Below are 22,907 nucleotides of genomic sequence, written 5' to 3' on the forward strand. Positions count from 1 at the left end.
TATCTACTCCTAGTTTTCCCCCATAGATCTACCTTCCCACGGTTTGCCACCCTTGGAAGTCAAAAACTGCTTTCTTTTCTCTTATCATTTCTCCATGAATTTATTGTTCTTTGTTGAAGATGCTATGTGTCAGCTGGAGTTTTAAGCCTTCACTTTGAGTTACTCAGTTTTCCTTGGGTATCTCCCATGCATACATTAGATGTACATATGAATGAACTTGCTTGTTTTTCTCTTGCTAATCTCTATTATTACAAGCCAAGAACTTAGAAGAGTAGAGGGAAAATTATTTTTCCTCTTCTCCTCCCCATATCATTTTAGACTTTTATAGTTATCTCTATAGCTCCAACACCCTAAGATAGCTCTTGGCTATTCAAGCTATTAAAATTTCCTTGTTTTTCTTTTAGCTCTGAGTTAAAACCTAATATCTCTTGATGCCCTTGACTATCACTTGTTGTGAAGGGCTACCCAGCTTTTCAGTTTTTTGCCCAGGGGAGCTGGCTTTTTGCTCCACACAGCTCAGCTAAAAACAGGGGACAGATTACAATAATCCCAAGAGCCTGCCTCCCTAGTGTAAATCCCTCAAGACTGTCCTTTTTCAGTTAGGATGAATAATTTTCCTCCTCGGAATACTTCCTCTTCCTCAGATCCTTGCCCTTTGAAGCCTGGAACCAGTGTAAATGCTAATTTGAAATTAACATACAATTTATTTTTTGCTAACCTCCCCTGGTTTACTTCCAGCTTCTTAACTTGGCCTCTCACAAACACCTTAGGCACAGATTTACTTCCTTTTTAAAGAGCCCATGACTGTTTTTCTCCAGGTAATGTTGGAATCTATTTAAATTCTCTCTGTCTCTTGTGTGTATGAGGGGGTGGGGGGCTGGGCAGTGTACACGTATGCAGGTGTATGTGCAAAGCAGAGGCATTGGACTAATGTCCTGTAATGTCCTGTCTAGCTCAGGTACCTATGAGAGCAATATAAAGTTGCATCTGGAAGTAAACAGCTACTTCTTATTTATTACTAAATTTCATAAGTTTCTGTCAGTGCTCACTCCTCAGAAGCAAGTGATTGAAAAGACTCTTGAACAGGTAGTCCCACAAGACACTACCCCAAAGACCATTCCTTTTGCCTGGGAGGGTAATAATTTTTGCCAGTCATTGTGACTCTTTTTTCATTTTCACATGGTGTCCTATAGCTTCTCTCTGATTAAGTGACATCTTTTTGGACTGTTGCATACATGTTGAAAGGTTATGTACTGCTGTTCCTGTGGGTCACAGCTAAGCAATGCCACCTGAAGGCATGCCTCCTATGACCTCTTGAATGGCTTCATGGCATGGACACTTCCTTTAGCTTGTCATACTTAATTAGGGTTCACTGCTGTTTGGGCCTTTTATTTCTCTCCCTCATTCTCTTTCTTCTTCTCAAATATTTATTGAGCTTCTATTCTTTACCAGGGTTGGGGCTAGAACCCATTGAGAAAAATTTAAACAAGTCATAGGGTTCTCCTTGAGACACTAAACGTGCAAATGGGCAATGGATTGACTATAGATAACAGTGGAACTCTGACCCATAATCTCGGCAGCAACCAGCCTGGAAAGTCAAACCAACACTTCTGCAGCAATCAGGCAGGAAGAGTCAGGACTTGGTCTATGAGTACCAGCTTCTCTACTTTTTTGTCCCTGTTTCCAACTCAGGACCAATGAGAGAAAGCCACATATGCTCCCTAAACCAATCACATATGATATCTTGCTTCCAATTAGCTCCTGCTTCCCCGTGTCAACAAATCTCCAGTCACAGCAGACTTGGAGTCTTCCTTTTTTGCACTGTAAAATTTTCCACTCCCTTGCCTGCCTTTGAGTGTCTGTCAAGCGCAAGTGATGGTGACTGACTCCCTTGCTATAGAAAGCTCTGAATAAGTAGGCCTGTTTGTTCTCATTTGGATGGTCTTTGTTTATTTCCACAGTTTTCCTGGAGGTTTCACTGAGATCCACTCTGCACGGCCTGTCACTTAGACGTGTGATACTCAATGGAGGCCCCTGTGTTTTGCTGCTTGAGGCTTGTTGAATCCATGCCCCTGCGGTAAGTCAGCACTAGGCCTAAACTGGGCTCTTTTTGTATAACTTGGCTACAGTTTGGTACCAGGGTTTTGTTATTGGTGCCCATTTGTTTGGCATCCTTGGTGGAATCAAGCCATTCCTTTTCATCCTCTTTTGCTCTGTTTTGTGCTTCCATTTTTTGCTGTGTGTCTAAAAGTGTTGTAATCAGAAGGAGACTCACAAACAGATCATAGTCATAGACCTTTACAGGGTATAATAAGCCTGTTGTTCAAAAGCCAGCTTCACCGACCATTGAGTTTATGGTTTCTCATCAAGCTAGTATCCATTTGGAAAAATGTTGTTGTGTGTCAGCAACAAAACTAGATAAGGTTCTCCTTCCATCTTTAATTTCTGATTTGGAAGCTTGGCTTTGAAAGTTCTGACAGTTTTCAGCCTGTTGGGGGTGCAGACTGTCCGGTCTGTGGTTGGAGGCAGATAAGTATTAGTTGAGGCCCAAGGCGTGAGGTGCACAATCATCACTTTATGGAGACCACTGCTATGGGGTCGTCTAAGACTAAATCATCTCTTTTTGTTGGAAAAATGTCTGCTGCTTTTAGGTGCTGTCAAGTCTTGTACCTATTTTTCTAATAGCATAACTTCACTGAAGATGATTTGGCTTTCAGTGGCCACTCTGGGGAACATTTGACTTGAACACAATTGTTCATTTGATATTTATGCCACCAACTTTTATGAACCAGAGAGAGCCACAGCCACACACCCCCACCTCCTCCCTCCCCAGAAGACCCTCCAAGACCAGCAGGTAAGTCTGGCCCAAGATCCTATGAAGTCACTGCTTTTGCCCTGGGTCCTGGTGCACACGAGACCTTGTATGTACCCTCCAAGAGTGGAGTCTCTGTTTCCCCCAGTCCTGTGGAACTCCTACAATCCAGCTCCACTGGCCTTCAAAGCCAAATGCTGTGGGGGCTCCTCCTCCAGACCCTCAGGCTGGGGAACCTGACATGGGGCTCAGAACTCTCACTCCTGTGGGAGAACTTCTGCGATATAATTATTCTTCAGTTTGTGGGTCTCCCGCCAGGGCGTCTGGGATTTTATTATGTCACAAGTGTGCCCCTCCTGCTTTCTTGCTGGGTTTCTTCTTTATGTCTTTGGATGTGGAATGTATTTTTTGTTAGGTTCCAGTCTCTTTTATAGATGGTTGTTTGGCAGTTAGTTGTGATTTTGGTGCTCTCATGAGAGGAAGTGAGCTCAAGATCTTTCTACTCTGCCATCTTGTCTCCAATCTCCAATTGTTCATTTGAGAGACACCTTAGAAAGAAAGAGAATAACAATTTTCAGGCCCAATGGGCAGCATTTTTATTGATAGCAGAGGCCTCCAAATAAAATTCTCATCAACGATTTCTTTACTAGAAGATTTTTTTGCCAATGCTAACGCCATCCTTGTCCTCCAGTTGCCTCCCACTAACCAAATATTCCTCTTCTTTTTTCCCTTCTGATCTCTCCTTTTATACCTTTTTTGACTCCTCCCTTTCTTTCTTTTATCCAGATCACCTAATTCTTTTAAGAATCCAAATTCCAATTTCCTCTAAAATCCATCCCTCCCATGAGTCAAGTGTGTAAGCAACTGTAGAATTTAAACTTTGGAACCAAATTAAATCAAGAGCTATAACTAGGATTTCCCTAAACCCAGAAAGACCAGCAAATATTCATAGAAGAAATTAAAATTCCTTGGGGTGCATTAGACCCATGGTTACCTGATCTATATTAAGTTGTACACATGTTGGTTGAAACCTCAGATGCTAAATTCTGAATTGCAAAAGGTGATTGGACTGACCCAGAAAGGCATCTATAAGGATCCTTCCTTCCACAATAAACCTGAGAGTCAAAAAATGTACCCCCCTGCAATAGAGCAGTCTCCTAAAAGTCATACCCAAAATATGTCCAATAAAAATCAGTTGAAGATCTGTTGCATAATAATGTGAATGTAGTTAACACTACTAAACTGAACACTTAAAAATGATAAGAAGATTAAGTTTTATGTTATGTGTTTCTTAACCACAATTTAAAATTTTAAAAAAAATTTTAAACATTTAAAAATTTGGTTGAACCATAGTTTAATCATGCAAACAGAAAAGTAATAAAATAATAAGAGATTCTTAGGAAGATTAGAAAATCCTTCTAAAAATATTTGGGGGCTTCCCTGGTGGCGCAGTGGTTGAGGGTCCGCCTGCCGATGCAGGGGACGCGGGTTCGTGCCCCGGTCTGGGAGGATCCCACGTGCCGCGGAGCGGCTGGGCCCGTGAGCCATGGCCGCTGGGCCTGCGCGTCCGGAGCCTGCGCTCCGCAATGGGAGAGGCCACAACAGTGAGAGGCCCGCGTACCACAAAAAAAAAAAAAAAAAAAAAAAAAAAATATTTGGGAGTTAAAGAAGGGGCAGACCTTTCCTCTCATTTTGACAATGGAGTTAAACATGAAATTGGAGATCTAATTCAAATATGAAATTGGAATAGTAAATAGTTCTTTTACCGAATTACACCTGACAGAACATTTTGAAAGGGCTTTAGAACCAAAACCAAGATGAAACTCCAAATAACCTTAAGGTCCTATAGATCAAATAGTTAGGTGGCACACTTCCCAACTAACCACCTATTGACAAGGACGCTTGTAGATATTTATAAATTGCAATGACACTGGAAAAAAAGGCAGTCCCATCTAACCAAAGAAAAACCAAGGCAAAGAAAGATTCTTTAGTTCGGATGAATGAGGGATGCTTCAGGGAAGGAAAAAGAGCTCAATATTTTCCTTAAGTTTGAACATTCAGGGTGAATTAAATATAAATATAGATGGTCAACTTCGTCAATTACTGGTAGACATAGACAATCCTCTTTCTCCATTAGGCTTTGCCATATTTGCTCAACCTCTTCCTGAGAGTTAAACATACCACTCAGATGGTAGGTATTTCAAATAATCACAGATGTTCCCTGTCTCCCAGCCCTTAACTGTAACCCTTGGGCCCTTAACTAAAAACATTCCTTCCTGTTCTGTGGTACCACCCCAGCAAACTTAATAGGGAAGGATTTACTTTGCAAACGAGACTAATATTAAATACACACCAGGAGGACTATTTCCTGAGGATACCCTTATTTGTTATCAAGTTGTGTCTTCTTTGGATAGTCCTTTGTCTTCTCCATTATATTTGATACGTGGCCCAGATAAAGGTCTTTACATCATACCTGACACTATGAGCTAAAATTTCAGCTGACATAGGAAAAATAATAGAAGCAGAACCTAGCAAAATTCAGGTGGATCCTACCAAACTATTTTCCAGACTTCCCCAATATCTCTTGAAGCCAGAAGCAAAAGAAGGGATCAATCCTATAGTTAAAAGCTTTGTATACAAAGGTCTTATACAACGCAATAGCCTTTGTAACACTTCTGTCCTGCCAGTAAAGAGACTAGACAGATGAAGATATCAATTTGTTCAGACCTTAGGGCCATCAGCAAAATTGTTATCCTTTGGTTCCGGATAGTACCTAATGTAAATACCATCCTGTCATTAACTCTGCCTGAAGCCACTTGCTTTACTGTGTTGGATCGTTGCTCTGTCTTTTTCAGTGTGGCTTTAGAACAGAACAGGCAATATCGTTTTGCCGTTACCTGAAAAAGACAACAATACACCTGGACAATCACACCACAGGGTTTTTTCCTCACATCAATACTTAAAGATTAAATTTCCCTTGTGATTCAATTGTGAAAAATATGTGGGTGATCTCCTACTTTGTTCAGAGAACAAGGAAACTCATAAAAAAGTATTCAGTTTACATTCTCTCAGCCTTAACAGAAAAGGGACATACAGTTTCAAAAGACAACTTTTGCTAAAATATGGTTCATTATTTAGGGTATGACCTATATAAATGAGGGAAAAGCACTCTCTCCGGATAGACTAAAAACAATCTATACTTATCCTAGACACTTCAAAAAATAACTATTAAGAGAATCTCTAAGTTTAACTGGATATTATAGTCAATGGGTGCCAAATTTTACTGAGATTGCGATGCCTTTTTAGGAGTTGACTGAGTCTACAGTACGAAACTCTCTCTTCAGAGAGCCCAAACATTAACAGGCCTTCCATAACCTGAAGAGGGCTCTTCAGCTACCTTACTTCGACACCACTAACTGCAAAAAACCCTTCTGTCTATTTGTGCAATCTGGACAAGATTTTGCCATTGTAACTCAATTTCATGGGAACCACCAAAAACTATTTGCTTACTATAACCTTACTCCTGATGTGACAGCTGTTGCCCTAAAACTTGTTGGTGCTTCTGTTGAACTAGATCTGGGTTCCCTGCTTGACCTCATGGCTTCTCATGCAGTATAGATATTACTGCTGGCGGAGAACACACAACACTTTTCAGCCAGCCAGTTAACTTTTTATGAAATTCTTTCACTCTCCCTCTCACATTATTATTCTCCATTGCAATACCCTGAATCCTACCACTCTTCCATTCTTGCTGGAAGGGGAGCCTCATGATTGTCATATCTCTGTTAGGAAACTCTCTGTATTCTGCCCAGGTTTACTGGAGACTCCCATTGAGAACTCTGACCTGATATTTATTGATGGATCATACCTCAAAACAGAAGCTGAAGATTATCAAACAGGATATGATATCACTAATTTAAGCTCCCCTTTAGAATATAGTCCTCTTCCATAGGTAGATATAGTCCTCTACCGTATGTAAAATAAGCCTCAATGGAGAACTTACTGCACTTACTAGACCTTGTCAGTTAACCGAAGACCAGAGAGTAAACGTATACATATAGCAGATATACATATATACATATAGCAGATATGCTTCTGGCATAGTAATGGCTTTGGTGTGCTTTGGAAACAAAAGGAGACTCTCACTTCTGCTAGAACCCCCATTAGAAATGAAAAGCAAGTTAAGGAACTTTTAGACACACTCCTACTTTCCTAGAGGGGTGGCTACTATAAAAGTTGAGACTTATGCAGAAAGACATAGTACGGAAACTAAAGGAAATGCTCTAGCAGATCAGTATGTCAAGCAAGCAGGTTATTCTCCTGTCTAATCCTTGAAAGGAGAAGTCCTGGAGTGATTCAAAGAGGCCATTATAAATTACCAACATTTAGCCCCTGGTTTGTAAAGGGAAGAATGGGAAAAATCTGGTTGCATGCTTCCCTCAGATGAGGAAACTATTCATTGGCCTGAAACTGTTCATCACTGTACAGACAAATTGGTTACTATCTTAAATCAACACTGGTGGGGAAATTTAAAAAACACAGCCGAGGTTATTTTGGGGTCATACACCACATGTTAACAACATAATGCTGGAAAAATTATAAAGATAGGACATGGCCAGAAACCAAAGCCTCAAGGGCTTTTTGAATGCCCTCAAATGCACTTTATCCTGCTTCCACCTCCATGGGATTTGACTATGTTTTAGTTATTGCACATGTATTTTTCAGAACAGGTTGGAGCATTTCCTTGCTGAAAAACTATAGCCCCTACAGTTGCTAAAAATCTGCTTGAATTTATGTTTCCAACCTGTAGCATATCAACTTTTATGTCAGTGGCCAAGGCACACACTATATGGGAAAAAAAAAAAAAAAAAGAACTCTGTAAACTGTTACCCTTTTCTCAAAACCTTTACTGTCCTTACCACATATAATCTTCTGGAAAGGTTAAAAGAACAAAAGGCTTCCTTAAATTAAAATTAGGAGAACGTTCAGAAACCCTTGAGCTCCCTTGGCCAAAGTATTCTCATTAGTTCTTATGGTCATACAGTCCACTCCCTGAGGGACACATTGGTAACTGGAAGTCTCATGCATCTAGTGGTTTCATCTTCAATACTAAATTCTTCCCTGCTGCATGCAGATAGGACAAAATATTGCAAGGGGCTCAGGTACTATACCCATTCCCTATCACCAACAGATGAAAGCCACCTTCCTACAACATCTTCCCAAAGAGCCTCTGTATGATATTCAACCAGGAGGTTTCATATATTGGAAGAGATATCAAAGAAAAACTGCCCTTGAACCTCCCTGGAAGTAACCTTATCTGGTAGTGTTAACACCAAACACAGCAGTGAACCTCCAGGGAGTCGATCATTGCGCTCACATTTCACAACTAAAGAGGCCATTCAAAATTCCACATAATTGGAAAACTACTCGAATAGAGGACTTCAACCTGAGGATTCCCAGAAACCCTTTAGAACAGCTCTATTTTCAGAAGTAGACGCTAGCTCAAGAACTTGAAAACAAACAGATGACCTCAGATAATATATAGATTCCCCCAAGACACTGGACCAAAACACCTGCCTAATTCTTGCTTTGTTTTTGATTTGCTTGTGTATATTCACTCTTTTTTCTCAGTTTCTAAAGATCACTGGTTTTTGACTGCCTGCAGCTCTTTTTCTTTTTTTATTCCTTCATAATAATAGTTGTTAGTCAGTGTATACTCTAATGCCATTCTTAGATTATCCTAAATTCTATCCACTCCCCTCAATCTCACTGATTACTAGAAATGCCAGCTATTACCAGATCCCTATCATAAAAACCTCTGGGCAATTCTGGTCTCATCAAAAGAGACCATAGGGAATTACAGCTGGTGATATTTCCACTTGCATCTACATGAACAGATGACCTTAAAAAAATCAACCTGTGACTTTGCTAGTGTCCTTCTTTTCCAGGAAAAGGACCAATTATTATAATCTCTTGATCAGATCCTAGATGATTCTAAATTTTAATTCGACAACCTTTGAAGGGCAATGACCAAACACTTATTATTTGGAAAAGAATAACAGAGATCCAAATATGTAACCAGATAATGTAATGGCTTGGTTCCAACTTTATGTCATAAATGACTCCTTTTTCCCTGGATCTCCACGTGCCCCTATAGGATACTACTTCCTTTGTGACCGACACACTGGTCCTGTTTGCTTTACATTAACATGTCATTTACCTCAGGAAAGGTATTCTGAGAATTTTCTGTACATAGAGAACTTATTTCTCTAAGTCACCAAGGCTGGAGAGGAGATATATTATTATTACAAATCTATAAATAATAAAATCTTATATTATTTACAATTCCATAAATCAGATGTGAGTTCCTAAATGAGGGTACTCATAATTATTCAAATACTCTACCTGGAAGAATTACTGACTCATTGTTTATGCAAACAGAGCAGTATTCACAGTAGTGGAAACCAGACAAATAGACAAATAGATGTTATTAACAGTACCACCTCTGCCTTAAATGGAAAACAGATCAGTTGGCATAAGCAGTGATGCACGCTTCTATTGCTGTTTCTTGTTGGCTAGTTCTGGTGACATCTGTGACACTGCTAATATTTCTTGCTATACTTGGATCAATGAAATGGGTACAAGGAAGGTAGAACAGGTTTAAGGAAAAAGCCTTAAGGAAAAGTCTTGGCTCTCTAAGGCTGATCTTCATAGCATATAGGATTTATTCTCCTGACCTTGGTTAGGCAACTAGGGTTCCTGATTCTGAATCATCTTACAGGGACTATTCATTATTCTTGTTTTTGTCCTAGTGGTTATGATGCTGGTTTGTTGTAATTTATCCAGTCTTAAATGCTTCTGTACAACCCTACTCATATGATTGTCATGATGATAAAACAACAAAAAGGTCAAAAAGATTTTGTAATACTATTGACCATGGAGACAACTGAAGAATCCTTAGGCAAGGCAGTGAAGGTAAAGATCTTGATATCTACCTTTCCTGAATTGGTCAACTTTCTGCAAGAGAGTCAGTGACAAACTGGGGAGACTGAGAGGCTGATATACAAACGGACAATGATCAGACTACATATGATGAAAGAATTCTGACCCACAGTCTGTAACAATCAGCCAAGAATGGTCAGGACTTAGCCTGTGAGTGCCAGCTTCCCTATTTTTTGCCTCTGTTTCCAAATCAGGACCAACCAGAAAGCCAAACATGTTCTCCAAACTCATCATATAAGATGCACCGCTTCTGTTTTGCCCACCTCTGCTTCCTTATGCCGACAAGTTCCAATCAGAGCCTACCCAAACCCTTCCATTTGGCATTATAAAGCTTTCTCTCTTCCTTTGCCTGCATTTGAATTTCTACCAAATACAAGTGATGGTTGCTGACTCCCTTGCTATAGCGAGCTCTGAATGGATATAACCTTTGCTTTTTTTTCATTTGGGTGGAATTGTTTATTTCCACAGCTCCTCAAGGAACTCACAGCCTGTGGGGAGAGACAATATTAAACATATAATTATCATACACTAATATATGCAAAGCCATCTAATGCAGAAGAAAGGGAGTAACAGATATTTCCTTTTTTTCCTTGACTGGCTTATTTTATTGTATCACTTTGCTTCACTTTTGGTGAAGAATGTTGGAGTAGCCTGAAGATTCCTTGGGAGACTTGTGTTCAGTTGTAGCTGAGGAAACCAAGGAATGTAGATGGCGTTCAGTCATCATTAGATGGAGCTGCTGCTTCTGGAGCACAGCCCCTGATACTCTTTAGCCTACATCTACAAAGCAGTAAAGAACATTATAGCCACCAGGATGTCTATCACCACATGACACTGAAGTAGCTTGTAGAGAGTACTCCTTGCCAGCAACTGGCTGATTATAGAGCATGATCTGTGACTGGAGGCTGAGCTCGAGGAGGAACTGTGCAGTTAGGATGTTGTACAATCATGATTCTACTTAGGAGCATTATAGGCAGGGCTGCGATGAAACGAGAACCTTCTGAGGGAGAGGCTTTTCTGCAAACGTACTCTTCGTAAGTCCAGTCCCATGGCGAGCACATGATCTTCCTACTATAGGGTTTTTGTGGTGGTTGGGCACTGCTGAAGAAATCCTGGCTGCCTCAGAAGAGAAAACATAAAGATTTTGGCTTGTCATTCCTCCTGGAAATTGAAGCTTTCTGGAATAAGCACATCCATCAGTCTGTGCAAAGCCAATGGCCTTCTCCTGCCATATGGGTCTTATGCTAGTTATTGCTCCTCTCTAGGTGCCAAGAATAAACTGAGTGAAAAATTAGGAGAGTAAACATTTCAGTGGCTGGGGAGTTTCCACCAAATGTTCTGGCTGCCATGCAAGAAAGGCATGAAGGCTTGATGACCTTTTTTTTGGGGGGGGGGGGGTGGTAGGGAAGATGGGTACAAGAAGCCCTGACAGTAGAATTATAGTAGTGGAATTTAATTTTACTAGCACTTGGTTTTTAACACCATCATTGCCAACATCAGCATAGGGTTTATTTTCATAAAGATGTTTGGTGAGTTCAAGTGAAGATGGCCTTATACATCCATCTTCATCTTTTAAATCTGCCTCCCACTGGGCCTGGGCCGTCAGTTCTTGGGCTGGGCTGGGCACACTCTGATAGGGATAGGGTTGACTTGATAATGCCACTGGAGCTACTCATTCTCTCCCTGCATGGATAACTAAGCCCCTTTAATATGGCTTACTATAGTTCTTTAGATTTAACTGTATTTTCATTCTGATTATAATTGAAATTTGTGGGTCTAGGTATGTCTTTCTTTCAAAGATGAAATTTGCTTAATTCTTTTCTAATTCTTTAAGCAGTTACTTTTTTTTAACTCTCAGAGAAGATATTTATTTTATTTCAGAGTCTGAAGAGATGCCTCCCTCCAGCCCACGAGAACTGTCAAGCACTCTTACTTTAAAAAATAATCCTTTTTTAAATTCACTGATTGACCTTTTTCTTGAGTGTCAATCCTTATAATTATTTCTTAGTGTAAAAGAGCAGAGCTGTAATGAAAAGTTTTTAAAAATTCACTCACATATTCTAGAGGGGAAGCTTGATGTTACACTCTTATTATTGAATCTTTGGTCTTATTTCTCATACAGAAATCCTCAGTGGGAGAGTGGAAAGCCTCTTAATCTGAAGTCTGGTTGTGTGGGGTTTTTTTAATCATTTGATAATTATATTAATATCAAATGTTTGATATTTGTAGAAACATCAAACATCAAGTGAGTGATAGTTTTTCTAACATAAGGAATTAATTTAAATTCTCTGAGCCTCAGGGTTTTAAAAATGTGTAAATTAAAGATAATAATACCCAACCTGATAACCTCACAGAGTTGTTGTAAAGAAAAATGTAATTTTTCAAAATACTTCATGAAGAGTAAAGTGTCCTATAGTCACATTATTTTATTAAAAATTAGTTTTAATAATACTAATTCTTAGAAAGTTGATTTTTGTGTAGTACACATGTCTTGTGGTCCTGCCCAGAATCCTTCTCTAGGACTAGAGTACTTATTCCCAGATGATGGAAGGGCTAACAGAAAATGACCCTTAGCCATCAGTTTTCCTTAGCATTATTTTCTATCTCTTTTCAAAAAGAGAAACAAAGTTTGTATTCACTTTGGACAGTAGTATTTACCATTTTTTCCAGTGTTATGTCAACTCTCTCTTCAGCTGTCATAATATGGACCAGATGAACATCCTATAGAACATTACACTGGTCTGCTATATTGATAATATCATGTAAAACAGCATGGATAAGCAAGAAATGGCTAGTATGTTGGAGAACGTGGTAAGGGCACATGTGCTGTAGAGAATGGGGACTAAACATTCAAGGACTCTTCACATCCTCCACATCAGTGCACCTCCTCCAAAGTAAAGGACAGATTATTTATTTTGCAACTTCTACCGTAAAGAAGAAAATCCAATGTTTGGTAGCCTTTTAAAGTTTTAGACGCAGCATATTCCACACTTGGGAATAATACTCTGACCTATGTATTGGGTGACACAAAAGGCTGTCAGCTTTGAGTCAGGCCCAGGGCAAGAAAGGCTTTCAGCAAGTCCCGGCTGTAGTGCGAGTGCCTTGCCACTTGAGGTATGTGATCTATCAGGTCATATAGTGGTGTAATAGATATTTGTGGTGGACAAACGCATCATGTGGAATTTATGGTAAGTCCTTACTGGGAAAAACCACAACCAGGTCCACAGGGTATTGGAGAAAGACTATGCCATTTGAAGCAGAGAATTATACATCTTTTAAAAGATAGCTCCTGGCATATTACTGGCCTTAGGAGAGACAGAACACCTGACCATGGGACACCAAGAGCTCATTTGGGCAGAACTGTCCATTATGAGCTGGATTTTATCAGACCCACTATATGGTAAGGTCAGGTACATCAACTAACCATTCATAGGATGGAAGATATTCATCTGGGATCCTAAACAGAACTAGGGGCCCAAGCAATCTGAACTAGCATGTAGGGCAGATACCCACTTTCTCTACCACTATTGTCCTAGTGGCTCTCTTTCAGTCCGCATCTTTGGTAACATGGGTCATCCTTTATAACAGCTGATGGAAGAGGAAAAAGTCTAAACATTGTTAAGAAGAGGAGTAGCTGAAAATGAACAGTGGTTGCACTATAGTACCATTCAGGCATATTTTTGAAAAAGGGTGGTGATAAAAAGCCCTCCCAATGGGTAGAGCTTCAGGCAGTGCATCTGGTCTTTTACTTTGTGGCTCAAGGATGAAACTTAAAACACATGGGCAGTAGTGAATGTCTTGGTTGGCTGGTCTAGAGGAAGAAAGACTAGAAGATTGGGGACATGGAGATCTGGGGGAGAGGCACATGGGCATGAAGACAAAGTGTGAAGACCTTTCTATTGCATATTAATACCCACCATGGAAGAGGCACTGAACAACAAAACAGATTGTTAAAATCAGCCAAATTCTCTCTTCATTTACTCCAGTGCTGACATACATGCATGAAATGAGTAGCCATGATTGCAGAGATGGAGTTCTACATGAGCTCAACAGCACTTAAGAAAGCTAATTGAGCTGACAATTCATGTCCACAATACCAGTGGCAGAGACAAAGAATGAGCCACAAATACAGCACCATCCCTTGGGAAGACCAGCGTCTACTTGGAGGCATGTTGACTACATTTGAGCCCTTCTGTCCTGGAAGGAACAGTAACTCAGTTTTGCAGGAAGGACACATATCCCAGGTATGGGTGGTTTGCTCTTCTTGCCTGGAGGGCTTCAGCCAACACCACTCTCATGGGGCTTACAGAGCGTTCAGTCCCTAAGCAGGGATCCCTATACATTAGGCCAACAGACACACAGACACGGGAACAGGAGGTACAGGTGGGCATCAATGACCATAGAATTCACTGTGTAATGCATACTGCGTCGTCCAGTAGTTGCCAGCTTGATAGAATCAAGGAGCAGACTGTTGAAGGCCCAGCTGAATAGCTAACTCAAAATTAATACTTCGCCAGGATGAGACTCCATCCTCTAGGATACAAAATACCTTAAACACCTTTCAATGGTGCTATGTCTCCAATAGGTGGAACATATAGCTCAGGAACCAGGTGTGGGGGAAGCAGGAGTGATCCCACTGTAGCCATAACTCCCAACGACCCACTTAGGAAATTTGTGCTTCCCATTCCTGTGAGTTTAGAGATTGTTTTTCTCAAAGAGGAATCACTTTCATCAGGGGACACAGCAAAACTCCCCTTGAACTACAAGCTAAAGCTGCTGTCTAGCTACTTTGGGCTCCTTGTGCCAAAGAAGAGCAGGCAAGAAGTTGAATTTCCTTTTTGGCAGAGATCACTGATCCTGATCAGGAGGGTGTAGGGCTGCTGTAACACGTGGGAACATGGAGGAGTACATCTTGCACTGGTGTGATTCACTTGGATACGTCTTGGTGCTCCTTTGCCCTACATTGACTGTAAATAGACAAGTACAGCAAACCCCAATCGGAGAAGGTCATAGTGATGAGATTCCAGGGAGGCTCTGAGTGTCACCATCAGGTAAACAATGGTGACCAGAGGATGTGTTGGCTGTGGGTGAGAGGAATCTATACTGGGTGGTAGAGGAGGGAGACAGTGAGCATCAGTTGTGCCACTAAGACCAGCTCCAGCAGAGGAGGCTCTGGTTCTTCTCACTAGACTTTTTCTAAGCTTCTGCCAGGAAGAGAAGTCTACCAGAACCCTGGAGGAGTTGCTCCCAGAACATATAGAAAGAAGTGGATTCATCTGGTGCAAGGGTAGGCTGCAGTGTATGGTATGATGTGCTGCCCAGATGTCTTTCAGGAATGAAGGACAGTCTCCAGCTGCTGGAAGACAGTCTTCGGCTGTCAGCCCTCTCTGAGAGTTGCTTCAGCTGAAGTAAAGTGACTCACCCAAGGTCACGCCTCTTTGCAGGGGTAGCCCGTATCCAGTGACTGTCAATGAAGAGGCATATTGGCCCTGGATCTGGCCCCAGCTTGGATCAGCTCTGAATGGTTGCCATGAGCTGACCGAGGCTGTTGGTAGCCTTATGTCAGGTTTTACTTATCTCTCTACACGATCCTGCTTCCTTTCTCCTCCTTCATTGGTCTTGCTCCCACTTTTCCTGTGAAAGAGTAGACCTAGGCTAACAGGCTTGTTGTAGGTGACCAGCCCCCACTGTTGAGGAAGAAAAATCCAGACTGGGGGTGGGGGGAGCTGAAATTACTGGGGCCATTTTTTTCTCCTGTGAAGTTATGGGTTGGACCTTGAGAAACTGGAACAGTTAAGGTGTGGGGAGTCAAGACGAAAGGCCGTGTAGAGTGTGTGTTTGGCTGGAATGGGGTGGGACGGGGGAGGGGATCAAGTTCGTGGAGTTAGAGAAATTGAGGGAAAATGCATCATTTATGAGCGAAGTCATGTTGTGGGGCAGGGAGAAAGAGGGTGGAGGGAGTCCCTGGCTGCTCTATGTACCATTTCCCAGCTGTAGTTAATTAGGGCCCAACTGTGCTTCCTTGACATTCCGCTGAATCAGAGGCCCACTTCTCCTGCAACTCCAGATGTATACAAATGGCTCTGTCTGAGTTAGCTTGAGTTGGTTGCTCTCCTTGCAACCAAGAGTCTTGACCAGAACAATTACATAATATCATTAACTTTCAAAATTGTTTTTACATATGTTCTTGAATTAATATAAAAGTTAGGAATCGGAGCTAATGTTTTAGATGCACAGAATGGAAACGAATGGAAATTTGTATTAGTCAGACAGTTCCCTATAGAGAATATTCCAATATTGTGGTGTGTGAATTCTTGGCCAAGCATATGAGAGAGAACTAGGATAAAACTAGGACAGAATTACCATTCACGTTGTTCTTCTTTATTCAGATGTCTTTGGAGCAAGGGGAAGTCCATGAGAATGGAAAAGCTGCTCCATTATTCCCACTGAGACATTTTACAAAGAGGCACAATTAGGAGTGAGGGGCAGAGAGAAAACAAGAGTGAAATAACATCATGAATAAGAATAAATTTATACTTATAATTCTGTTGAGTTTGTCACCTCTAATTTCAAAAATTAATCTTCATGGAAAACAATTAGTGACATTTGAGGAATGATACTGTAATATTATCAACATAAATCTGGGAAGTTATTTTAGGCGCTGTGCCGCCACGTTAAGAGTCTGTCCCTGCAGACATGAAGCCCTGGCATTCTGCATAATTTCAGCATGCCTGGAAGCAAACGGCCAGGTGGGTAGGGATGCCGGGAGAGCAGAGTTTCCTGGTGGACCGGTGGTCATCAGAGCGAGGTCTCCTGAGCGACAGCAGCACCAGCATCACCTGGGAACTTGCTGGAAACGCCCCCCACCCCACCCCTACTCTGGGGCAATGCCCTCAAGCCTAACCTGCTGAGAATAGTATCCTATGAATCCCACTGACTTTGGCTATCAGACGCCAAGGTGGTTTGGTTTTCTTTTCCCAGACTGATGTAGCTTTGTGAGAAGAGCTACTATTTGCCTCAGATTTTAGGAAGAGAGATTATAAATTCGGTGCCTGTGGATTCCAGGACACTGGAGCCTCAATGCCTCAGAAGCAGGTAGTTTGTAGTTTATGGTGTCTACTGAGGTTTACACTGCCGGGTTACTGCCCGAGGGCCAGATGGTAGGAGATGAGAAGGAGGAAAGGAGATACAGCATTGAAAACCCGAGTTAGACTCTTTAAACTTTACACAATTGCTCCTAGTTTGTCCGTGCATACCCTTGAAACCTGGTAAATTTTACTTGCTGATAGTAAAAGACCTTTCTAGGACAAATATTTTAAGTATATAGCTACATATTCTTTTTTTTGGTTTTTTTTGTGGTACGCGGGCCTCTCACTGTTGTGGCCTCTCCCGTTGCGGGGCACAGGCTCCGGACGCGCAGGCTCAGCGGCCATGTCTCACGGGCCCAGCCGCTCCGCGGCATGTGGGATCTTCCCGGACCGGGGCACGAACCCGTGTCCCCTGCATCGACAGGCGGATTCTCAACCACTGCGCCACCAGGGAAGCCCGCTACATATTCTTTTAACCAAATTTATTTCCGAAACACTTTCCTATTAGAAATTAACTAGAATATACACCCAGTACAAGGAGTCTACATATATCTTCCTGACTTACTGAGATGACTGATTCCATTTTCTTCTACACATTAGACCAGCTCCATTCAATCTGGGTCAAAACCCAAAATCGCCAAACTGAACTTAAATTCAGAAGGGAGTAGCAGGGCACAGAAGATGTGTATATTTGTTCATCATCTTCTTCAAGTATTCACGAGCATTTTTGGTTTTTCTTAAATTCCTCTATCGAGAGTCATTTCTAGTCATTACACATCTATTAGATGATCCAACACTGTGTGAGAAAGATTGGCATTGAAATGCTAGCATCTGTTATCATAAAATAAGTTGTGAAACCATTTTTCATTGAGTCTGAAAATACTAGTACACTAATAGTAAGGTAGCATGTTAATATATCACCAAATTTACTAAGCTTTTAAAAAACACCGAAGTCACTATAATCTTCTCTTCCCGGAACCACTTTTAGCTTCACCTGAGAAGGGAAAAATGGCTAATGGAATACAATTAAATATACACCATTTACTACTTTATGTTTTTCCCACTTTATTTTTTTTCTTCTTTCATGTTGTGTTTATTATACCAAGTGAGTGAACAAGTGTAAGATTGATTTGAATCTAAATTTGATTTCTCAATTCCTGGAATTTTATTAGAATTTGGTTCTCTGGGTAGATACGTAGAACTTGCCGCCAAGAGTACAAGCTGGTTTGACTAGGGAAATAAGTAAGAAATGAGGTTCGAGGTCTCTGAAATTGTAATCAGTATATTTCATGCAGCTTCATCTTGTTCAGGCATCCATGCGGCGAGCAGCCATTTCCTTGAAACTGGTCCGTGAAACTTCATGATTTCCCCAACCCTGCATGATCCTCTGCTTTCTCTGCACCCTTGTATGTACCACTTATTTGACACTGATCATCCACTGCCTGAAATTTCATATCTATTTATTCTGTCTGAAGGCTAGATTCCAAGACCTCTGAGCACAGGAACAATCTTTTCTAACCTACAGGCGATAGAGCCATAGATTCTTGTATAAAATATTGTTTGTTTGGTTTTTGCGGTACGCGGGCCTGTGCTTACTACTGTGACCTCTCCCATTGCGGAGCACAGGCTTCGGACGCGCAGGCCCAGCGGCCATGGCTCACGGGCCCAGCCGCTCCGCGGCACGTGGGATCCTCCCAGACCGGGGCACGAACCCGCGTCCCCTGCATCGGCAGGCGGACTCTCAACCACTGCGCCACCAGGGAAGCCCTTAAAATAGTCTTGTATAAAAATCTAGTCCAGCTTCCTACTCACTTGGGCTAATAAATATTTCTTGTTTTTAATGTACTATACTAATACCTTTCCTCAAAGATTTTTCCCATAGCAAAAAACAATGAAAGGTTTCCCTAAGAATCTCAGAAGTCATGCAATTCAGCAATATTCTAGAGAATGTTGTTCTCTAAGGCATGCTCGAGAAGAAAGCTGTAAAGGAAGAAAAGAGAATATTACAAAATTAAGCAGAAGCAAATGGTGTCGCATCTGAAAAGACTGCATACATGAATAAAGAAAGCCAGATGGTCTTCTTCATTAGAAAGATAGGAAATCTGATACCAACATGCAGAAAGAATTTTGTTTGGCAGCTTTTCTTCAATTCTAAACTTCACCTTAAATTACAAGTTAAATGGATTCTCCAAGAAAATTCTAAGTGCTTTATGATGATTTTGAGGTTTGTTTTAGGGGATTAAGCTGGTGTTGTCCTTGTATGTATGTCATACCTTCCTAGCTTTGCAAAAAGTCCATGCTCCCTTTAAAATGTTTCTATCTTTTATATGATGTAAATCTATATATTAAATCTTCCTTCATGTCTTATTTTCTGTATTTTTCTAGGATTAGAGTTTATGTCTAAAGGATTAGAGTCTCATATTTCTCTGCCTCCAGTGTTTTTCTCTTTCTGGGCTCACTGTCCTTTCTTTTCCTGCTGATTGTGTGTATTCTTGCTCTTTGGTGTCTTAAGCTATTGTTATTGATTTCGGTGCTTCATGTCAACCTAATACAAAATTTTAGTTAAAACTCTGACATTGGGGTTGAGCTGCATGTTTTTATTATAAAGTGAGATTTAGTACTAAAGTAAAAAAGTTCTAGCAAGATCTTATCTACATTGGCTATATAATAAGACAGATTTGCAGTGTATAAAATATGACAAATATTTGTAATTCTCGAGTATTCCAATGATGTCAAGTGTATGGAAACTCTCAGTCCAAATGTAGGCAATAGACTTTATCTAAATGTATTCCCAAGTATCTGTGACATGTGTCCTGTCCTTTTGCAGTCCTATTGCCCAATTTCTTGTGATATTATGTGTAACGCTAAAAGTCTGGTTACCGGCATTTAGGGCAATTTCCCTCCATTCTCTGGGAGAATGTCATCTCCTCATCTTAAAGATACATTTGAATGAAAGTAAGTGACTGAGCCTTTTAAAATGAGTTAGAGCTGTTGATTTTTCAAAATACAACCACAGAAATCTTAATGTTGTAAGTATTTCCAGAAGCAATGTGGTTGCATAGGATTTAGTAACTAAATGTCCATGGGCCCCTAGGCAATCAGTTCATGGGCTTCAGGGAACCCAGAAACCCTCTGAAATGTTGTGTATTTGTGCATCTGGTTTTTTTTTTTTTCTATGCAGAGAGATTGATCATTTAATCAAATTCATAACAAGGTTAAGAATGATGACCCTAAAGGGAGGCAGCACAGGAAAACTGCAAGGAGACTTTAGTACGAAAACATGCACTTAATTCATTGATATTAAGAGTGTTAGACAATAGTGATGCACAGGAAGCTGAGTAGCAGTGCTACTTACCTTAAGAAGGACGTTCTTTCCAAATGCATGGGGCGGGGGTGCAATGGTGTAGACAGTTCCAGATCTTATCATTCCCATTTTGTAGAAGCCTATCAGCACCCAGATGTGGCAGTTCTTTCAAAAATGTCTCATCAATGTCCGGGACCTCAGTCAAGGGTGGCAGAGAGAAGAAAAAAGAACCACTAGAGTCCCCTCCCAGGGACCAAAGCCAGTTCAGAGAGGACAAGCTGGATTTAGGAAAGGTTTCTGGAAGGAAAGTGCTGACAGTTTTGCTATCTCTGGAATCAAGAAGTTCATTGGAAAATCTCTCTACGTGGTTTCAAGATGGTTTGGACAGTTAGAAAATTCAGTCTTCAGGCAGTGGGAAGTAGTAAAAGTTACTTCTGGATATTACTTGGTTCTACATTTGTTGGGATATAAATGTTCAGTGGAACCCTTTCGGCTGTCTCATGGTGCTCTGAGTTTTCAAGCCCAGTGCAATAAGTAAGAGTCAAAGTACCATCTTGCCTAGAGAAGGAAAGCAACCTAATTTTTTTTTTTTTTTTTTTTTTTTGCGGTCCTGGGGCCTCTCACTGTTGTGGCCTCTCCCGCCGCGGAGCACAGGCTCCGGACGCGCAGGCTCAGCGGCCATGGCTCACGGGCCCAGCCGCTCCGCGGCATGTGGGTTCTTCCCGGACCGGGGCACGAACCCGTGTCCCCTGCATCGGCAGGCAGACTCTCAACCACTGCACCACCAGGGAAGCCCAACAACCTAATTTTTATAGACTTTGGAACATTGGGAGTTTTAAGGCTAAGTAAAGTACCCGGATGTGGTTGCTCTGTTTTCCTCTCCCTTCTCCTCCTCGTCATGCTGTCCCTCCTCCTCCTCCCACTTCTCTGTGCCTATAGAAAATAAGATCTCGAGGACCCTGATTTCACCCAGTGAGTTATGGAATAGTTACCAGTAAAGTTATAGAATAGTTATGCAAACAAAGATGTTGTCCAGTTCAAACTCCTACCACGTGTGAACTTATTCTAAAACATCGTAAGACATGATTTGCTTAAGCACCACCAGATAGGCTGAAATTTATGTTCCTGCAGAGGGCTTTTGAGGTTTGGAGAATGGTTCCTAGGGATCCTCTGTGCAGGGGAATGGTGAAGAGTGTGGGAAATCATAGGTAAAATCCCCCAGGCTGGGTAGATGAATACAGGTTTGCACACTTCTTGGGAGTTGGCCAGAGCCCTCCAGATGCTACCTCCTTGCCTCTTTTCCTCAAATGAATACACACTGGTTTCCAGAGGAGGTTTGAGTTGCCCATTCATTGATTCCTTTGTAAGTGTCCTGAACCAGAGCAGAGTGTGAGTATTTGGAATTACGTCCTGGTACAACATAGGGGCTCCTTTGGTAAGTCTTCCATCAGAGGGTGACTCATATAGATTTACTTCCGTAATGCTAAGCCCTCTCCTTGACTATCCTTATTATGTTCTAACCCCTCCCATGCAACTCTCTTTAACCCTTTGCTACTCAGGGTCTCCACATTCTCTCTCGGGACACACCAGAGTGTTGGGAGACCTTGTCCAGTACCATGTGCCTTTCCAGTTGTGTCCTCAGTTATCCTGGCTGGATGTCAGTGGAGCTTCGTCTGCTCTAAAAGTCTCCTCATGGCTGAAGGGGGCCCCCTGGTCCTAGGGAGTTAGGATTGAGAGAATGGAAGGTGCTTCAACTCTTGTTCTATCTTTGCCTAATAGCAGAGCTGTGGTTTGATTTCCTCGTCAAGTTTTTGACATAAACAGTATGGTGACCATGAGAATTAATTTGTTTTCTTTAAAAAATCACCCAAGTCTAATTTTCATGAGACGTGTGTATTCCTCCTTTTAACAAATCTTAGTCATACTTTTTATGAAATAAAGAACCTGGCCTTTTTAATGTACAAAAGCACATGGTTCCCTTGTTTTTCAGGCGTCCCTCCACCTTACATCTCAGTGGAGCTACACATTAATCGACAATGCTACCCTTCAGATAAATGGCACCTTGTTCCCAAATTTCTTTCTATCCTTAAGCTTGTCCCTTTGTCCAGGGAAAGGGGTTTTGGTGCTTCCTGTCAAATTAGAAATTATGAGACAAAGATTCCTTAGACGTGATGGCAAAGGATGGTATCAAGGACTTGCTGTATTGAGGTTTTAAATGTCTTTGTCACAAATAGGACCATAGCTGTTGCTCCCTTTGAAATCTTGGTCTTCCTTTTCCAGTTGGCTTTTCGAAGGTGGATTTATGGTTTGGAGATTAAAAATCAGAAGCAAGTCTTGATTTAAATTCAGAGCTCGAAGGGAAACTCATGATATTTAGTGAGATCCAGCCATTTGCCCGACCTGTTCTCATGGTGCATATTCCCTCAAGGTAGGATTTGATCACTGATCTACACAGTGCCTGATAATATGTTTACATGCACAGCTGAGTGCTCTCAGACCCCTTTTAAACAGATAAAAACCTACCTTATTTTACAATATCCAGAGGTGTTTGTCATGATGGTGATTTATGAAGTTAGAAGAAAAGACAGACTGACAGGAAGTAATTAGTCATAAGTTCACATAGTACATGAGGAAGGTTGACAGAGGGTCTGGCCCTGAAGGCAGTTAGTTAAAAAAATATAGTATTGAGTACGTATGTTAT

The 22,907-nt window shown here is 41.3% G+C and overlaps 1 long non-coding RNA gene across 1 annotated transcript in view; it reads left to right on the forward strand.

Annotated features, from left to right (window-relative positions):
* Positions 1-22,907, forward strand: part of LOC136792379 (uncharacterized) — an 82,590-nt gene that overhangs the window by 43,352 nt on the left and 16,331 nt on the right. The window contains exon 2 of the long non-coding RNA XR_010836071.1: positions 1,962-2,077. This is a non-coding gene — a long non-coding RNA (uncharacterized lncRNA). The remainder of the gene's footprint in view (positions 1-1,961; positions 2,078-22,907) is intronic.

This window comes from Kogia breviceps, chromosome 13 (genome assembly GCF_026419965.1).
Source record: "Kogia breviceps isolate mKogBre1 chromosome 13, mKogBre1 haplotype 1, whole genome shotgun sequence".
NCBI lineage: Eukaryota > Metazoa > Chordata > Mammalia > Artiodactyla > Physeteridae > Kogia > Kogia breviceps.